Raw genomic sequence first — 6,000 nt, 5'->3', positions numbered from 1 at the left:
GGGCTGAGGAGGGGGGCAGGGGAGGGGACTGAGAAGTGGGGGGAGAAGGAGAGGAGAAGACTGAGGAGCAGAGGAGGAGAGGAGTGAGAACATGGCGCCCATCCTGGGCAGGTGGTGGTGGCTGGTGGTGGGTGTGGCAGCTCCAGTGCAGTCTTCATCCTGGCCCAGGTAGAGGCCTCTGGGCTGCCCGGGAGCTTTGACCTTGGAGATGGAGGGGCTCAGGACCCAGGTCCTCGCCCAGGGGCCTTGGGTGGTGCTCATGAGTTGAGCTTGCTATCTGTGGGATGGGGCTGTGTGACCCCCACCTGCTTGGTTGCACAAGCCCTTGTGAAGTGACGTCCTGGGGCAGTTAGGGCCTTTTAGCATAATCAACGCACTGGTGTTTTAGTCGAGGAAAACAAAAAGTTTTAGGATACCCATCATACATTCCCCCAAATAGCAGGACCCCGTGCTCCCTGGACTGATTGGCAGAGGTCAGCGGTCTCCTCCCCACCTCTTCCTGAGCTTCAACCATGCTGTCCAGGGTGTGTGCTCTGCAAGGCTGCAGGTGCCCTGCCGAGCTTGGAGTGCACCTGCACTTTTTCCATTCAGTTGGTCCCACGTATCCAATGCCATGCCGTGGTGGTCTGCAGCAAGCAGGCCGGTCTGTCTACCTCACCTGTGCTTACTGTGTAGGGTCTGCGCGGTCTGCTTCTGTCCACCCTACCACTGGCTCCCACTGACTGGCAGTGCCTCCGGTTGGCCCAGCATGTTGGTGAACTGCAGGTCGGGCCAGTTGAGGCCCCCAGGAACCCCAGTGCCACACCAGGGAGACAGCAGGCTGCTGCTTGCTACCTCACCTGGTCCTGCCCTCCAAGGGTGCCTGACCACACTTGGGGTGTGAGTGCTCAGAAATTGAAGAGAAGAAGCTAATTCATTGAGAATAAGACTTGGAAGTAGCAAAGGGAAAATCTTTTAGGACTCATTTTCGAGTAAATTTTACATCAGTTATTAGAAAATTTTCCATATGGTGAGATGTATCTTCTCTTGTGGAAGTATAAGTTACGACTTGGTGAGATCTTCGGTGCTGGAGGCCTGTTGCTGTAGAATGGAACAAAACCACTTTCATGATTTGTCTTTGGGTTAAAAAATAACAGTTCTTGCCAGTTTCTAAGATTTTGGTCTGTTGTTGCTCAGTAAGAAAATTTTCAAGCTTTTAATAGATCTAGTTAATAAAAATGGTCATTTTATTTGGCATTTGCAACATATAATTTTAGAAGAAAAGAATTTCTTAAGAAATACTGAATTGTTTTTCAGCTAAAACAAATAAACACAAAGTATCATTCAAAGCTCTGGCTATCATGTGTTTTCCCAAGAGCACGTCTTTCCTCTGAAAGGACCATTTACCCACTTGGTCTGCACACAATAATTCTTGTTTTAATGCAAATTCTCTTATGGAAAATAGCCAAGGTTTTTCTTTAGTGATTTTTCTCTGTTTCCTAAAAGTCTCATAAAAGTCTTTGCCTGAGTGCAGGTCTCTCCTTAGTCTTGAGTGACTGTGCTCTGGATACCATCTGTAGTCAGGCTAGCCTGTTGCCTGGCATTCAGCGTTGCCCACCTGCTGCATACGGTCCTGCAAGAGGGGCATGTTGGCCCAGCCAGTGGCTTTCACTACCTTCAGTCAGGGTCACAAGTCCCTGTGCATCTGAATCTGAGAATCTTCAAGTGTGGACTTTAGCTCCTTTGGGGCTCGTTCTCCATCTGCCGTCGTGTGGTGCCTGACAACGCTGCTGTGAGCGTTGTGCTCCGAGCAGCGTCCACTGTGGGTTAGGCGGCTGCAGAGTGAGAGCCACCATTCCCTGGGCCCCCTGCCCAGTGCCACTGCTGCGCTGTCCGTCCTGTGCTGGAGGGTGGAGAAGAGAGCAGCCTCACCCAGTTCACCTGGAAAATCACAACACGGCCCTTTTAGAAGCACCTTCCCTTGGCTCTGTCACCTTATGGTAAACTCAGGGGCCAGGCTTTAAGACACACTTGGTGCATGGCATGGAAATTACTTCCTTCTCCTCTATTTCTCAGATTGGTTCTTAGTGTTTGTCAGGGAGGGGAAAAAAAATCATTTAAATTGATGGGGATATGTGCGTGTACACAAAAATAATTTTTCCTATTAAGCTGTTCTTACTGTAACTGCCTAGAGAACTACAGAAATGGCCAGTTAATTGCAAGGTATATTAATAAGCATCATGAAGTATGCTTCAGTTCCTGATGTCTCTTACAGGAATCAGTAAAAGAGTAATTGACCTGGAGCCCATCTGCTATGTCAGCAGCAAGAGAACCCTGTCATTTAGCCTCTGGCTTTAGGCTGTCCCCAGGTCAGAGATGCCTGGTTATGGCTTGGAAGCAGATGAATTAAATGGAGTCTTTCTTAGAGAACCTTTTGTTGGATCAGAAGCCACTTGCATTTTGAAGTCCCCTTTCCAGCTCAGGATGAGGACAATTTACTTGAAAGAAAGGCAGAGCCACCTTTAGCTTTCCTCGGGGAATTCCAGGGAGTAGGGGCAGCGAGGACCGCTCTGGGAATGCTTCTTAAAGGGTTGCCTGCTGGGGATTGGTGAGTAAACCCACTGACATGGGGATTGAAGGATTGGCAGCACTTGGGGACAGCACCCTTCCCATGGAAACGAGGCTCTGCAGGCAGAGGGCCTCTGCACAGATGGGCAGAAGAGTCGCACTTCCCCAGACACTCCCTTAGGACCTGTCTTGTTTTTTGGAGGGATGGTCCACAGTCGTTGGTGTGGCTCAGCCTGTGTCCCTCAGAGCTGAATGGATTCTCTCCATTAAAAGGCTCTGATTAACTGAAGTAGCAGCTCCTCAGAATTATGCATGAGTCCCTACACACTGCCAGTAGATCCAGCAAGTACATCCAGTAATGCAAGTAGAACCCTTGCTGTGTGCTCTGTTTCACAGGATTTTTCATGCTTCATTGATGTGTCACCCAGACGTGTTTTTTGTATAGTGCAGAGCGTGGAAGTCTCCTTGGGTTATCATGAGTCTAAGTCACTGTTATCATTCTGTAAAGTTGGCAATTAAGTCCTCATCTTCTGCTTTGCTACCGTTCAGCCCCTAAAGTGCCCAGAGGATAGGATGAGGAAAAGGGAGGACGACCCAGTCCCGTGGGCTAGGCCCCACTGTGAGTGCGTGGGTTCCGTCACAGGGAGGTTTGGATCAGAACGCTTATTTGTATAGAAATTGTGCTGTGTCTGGTACCGTCTCACGGACCCTCCAGTGAATAGCTTATTGTGGAAAAAAGACAACTTGGAAGCTGCAAAAGCAGCTGAGTCCACTCACCATCTGATCCTCCGCTCAAGCTCCACATTGTGAGGTTCTGCTTGTTTTCTCCTCCAGGTAGGAGCATGGGACATAGAACCAAGCTGGACTGCCCTTGCTCGCTCACTGACCCTCAGCAGGTGGGTGCCAGGAACCGTGCCGGTCACTAGGCCATGAGCAGAACAGTGTTTCCCCGTGTCGTGGACTCTCACAGTCTGGAGTACAGTGCTTCCTGTTCATGTTTTAGCTACTTAGAAATGGCTTGCTTGCACTCAAGTGAGAACTGGTTACTTAGCAAGGTTCTCAAGCCAACACAGAGGACGCCTTCACCTGCTTATCTAGTCCCTACTCTTTGGTGCCCTCGCCCACTGGCACTTTGCACTTGGACTTTGCTGAAGGACTGAGGGGGGCGGGCGGCACAAGGCCTGAGTGCTCTATTAGGCAGACAGCTGCCCCGGGCTGGCCAGGCTGCACCCACCTTTGATGGAGGACAACGTCAGGTGCAGGTAGCTATTGGGCACCTTCTCTGTATAACCTCTAGGTATTAGAATATGATGCAACATTATTCCTGCTCAAGCTTTCAGAGAACAAGGAGAGGAAGCGGCTGTTTCACAATGAGCTTTCTGAGCCTGACCCTGGGCTGTGATAGGCCCTGGGGCACCAAGGTTACCCCTGTGCTTCCAAGCAAGGGGAGACAGAGGCTGTTGACTCAGCACCAGAGGCCTCACTGCCTGTGTCGTGGGGACACTCCCTGTCAGCTGAAGGCCTCCCCCTGAGGACTGGCTCCAGTGGGTTTGTCGTCTGTGCCTCCTCCACATAGTGTCCGTGTCTGAACTTGAGGAAGGTGTGGAAACGGGCGTTCATGTTTCCTTAGTACCTAGTTCAGGTCTAACGCCACCTTCCCCTTCACAGTGATATTGCTATGTAGCAGAGAGCGTTTGTGGCTCTAGTGAAGGAGCATCAGTTCCCTCTGTGGTCGTGTTGGGTGATTGGAAAGAGTGTTGAGCTGTTAGGCTGTTAGCACAATAGACACTAAAATGATCAAACATCCCTGAGGACTTTAATTCCTGGGCTACAAAGTATATGGTGTTAAAGGAAGCAGGTCCTTTAGTTGACAGGGATCTGCTTTGTTTACAGAGATTCCTTTAGAACCTAGTGGACATAAAGCACAATGTGGGCATACTACCCTCTGCACCTAGTGGGAGTGCAGCAGAACATGGTCCCTGTACCTGCTGCACCTAGTGGGAACACAGCAGAAAGTGGGACATCCCTGAAAATTTGCCGTTTCCTATTGGTGCCCTGTTTTTGTAAAAGTGAAAGTGGTGTGTCTGTTTGTAAGGAACTTCCTCACCTCGCTCTGCAGTTCTCGGTTTCTGAGCTGCAGGCTGGTTTCCAGCGCAAGCCGCCTCTCTCCAGTGGAGGACAATGCCGCAGTCTGGCTGGGCATGAGGCACTTGTAGGTTCAAAACAGGAACTCCTTATTATCCGAACTCGCCCAAACCCCACCCACGCGGCCCTTCCAGGAACACCACCAATTGGAAATCCCTCCTCAGGCACTTCCCCAACCAGTGCGAACTCTCCAGGAATCCCCGCGAGAACTCCAAAGTAGCAGGGGCTTGAGGCAGCAAAGGTCAAATATACAATATAATCAATCCAGCATCACAGCAATTATATATTAACTCAAATCATCATCTCACCTTTCAAACATTCCCTCTGGCAAATGCCAGGTGTCATTCTGACTGGGCGGTGGCTCTCAACAGGACAGCCTGGCCTCTGAGGCTCCTTAGGGAGCACAGGAAGCAAGGTGCAGCCCAGCTGGCTGCAGCACCATGGTCCTCACAGCAGCCCTGAGGCTGAAGCCAGACTTCAGAGCCCTCCAGGGACACCAGGCCCACTCCTCTCTCAGGTGTCTGAATGCTGATGGCAATGGAGGTTCCTCTGGGACACTAGGGATGCTAGTTGAAAGGAATGGGTCCACGTAGCTGAAATCACAGGGACCCTCCTGGTGTCCCTGAAGTTAGAGCCTGCAGACACAGGGGTGCTGTGCACTGTGCAAGAATGGACACCACCTCTCTGCTGGTCTGCCCAGAAGCCAGGAAATGGGGCTTCTGGGGACCAAGCAGAGGAGAGACCTGGGAGAGTGGAGGAGTTCGGTGCAGCACAGAGCCATCTGAGGACGCCTGCAGTGCTGAGTTCAGAGAGACACATGATGCCATTTTCAGAACACAGCTGTGAAAGGGAAGGTCCCCCGAGGGTCCCAGCCAGGGAGCTTCTTGTCAATCCTGCAGGGTTGGGCTACCACATTTGGAGAGCATGCTGTCTAGAAGGGTATGCTGGTGAGAAAGTTCTGACTCAGAAATGTCACCGGCTAGGCAAGAAATGTTAAAATAACACTCTAATCCTGAAGCAGAGTCTGTTGGCACCTACCTGGCATGGCAACCAGGTCCCTGACTCCATGTGCACACTTGTTTTGGAACAAAGAGGGAATGGTGTGCTCGTGCGGGAGTCACCCTGCACCCTGCCCGGGGTTCTGAGTGTGGGAAGCACGCCTGAGGACCAGTGCAGCTCCATCCATCCCCAGCCTGGTTGCTCTGTCAAGGGGGAGCCCAGCGTGTGCTTCAATGAGCTCTGAGTTTAAGGCTGGAGTGTCATCTTGATGTCCCAGGTGCACAAGATTAGCAGCTCATTTTTTCAGAA

General features: G+C 51.1%; 1 protein-coding gene across 4 annotated transcripts in view; it reads left to right on the top strand.

Annotated features, from left to right (window-relative positions):
- The window catches only part of Sipa1l2 (signal induced proliferation associated 1 like 2), a 79,895-nt gene that overhangs the window by 39,006 nt on the left and 34,889 nt on the right, over positions 1 to 6,000 (top strand). The window lies entirely within an intron of this gene.

The sequence above is a fragment of the Marmota marmota genome, unplaced genomic scaffold (assembly GCF_001458135.2).
Source record: "Marmota marmota marmota unplaced genomic scaffold, marMar, whole genome shotgun sequence".
Lineage (NCBI taxonomy): Eukaryota > Metazoa > Chordata > Mammalia > Rodentia > Sciuridae > Marmota > Marmota marmota.
The sequence above is the reverse complement of the archived record's forward strand: the minus strand, read 5'-3'. Positions and strand labels throughout refer to the sequence as shown.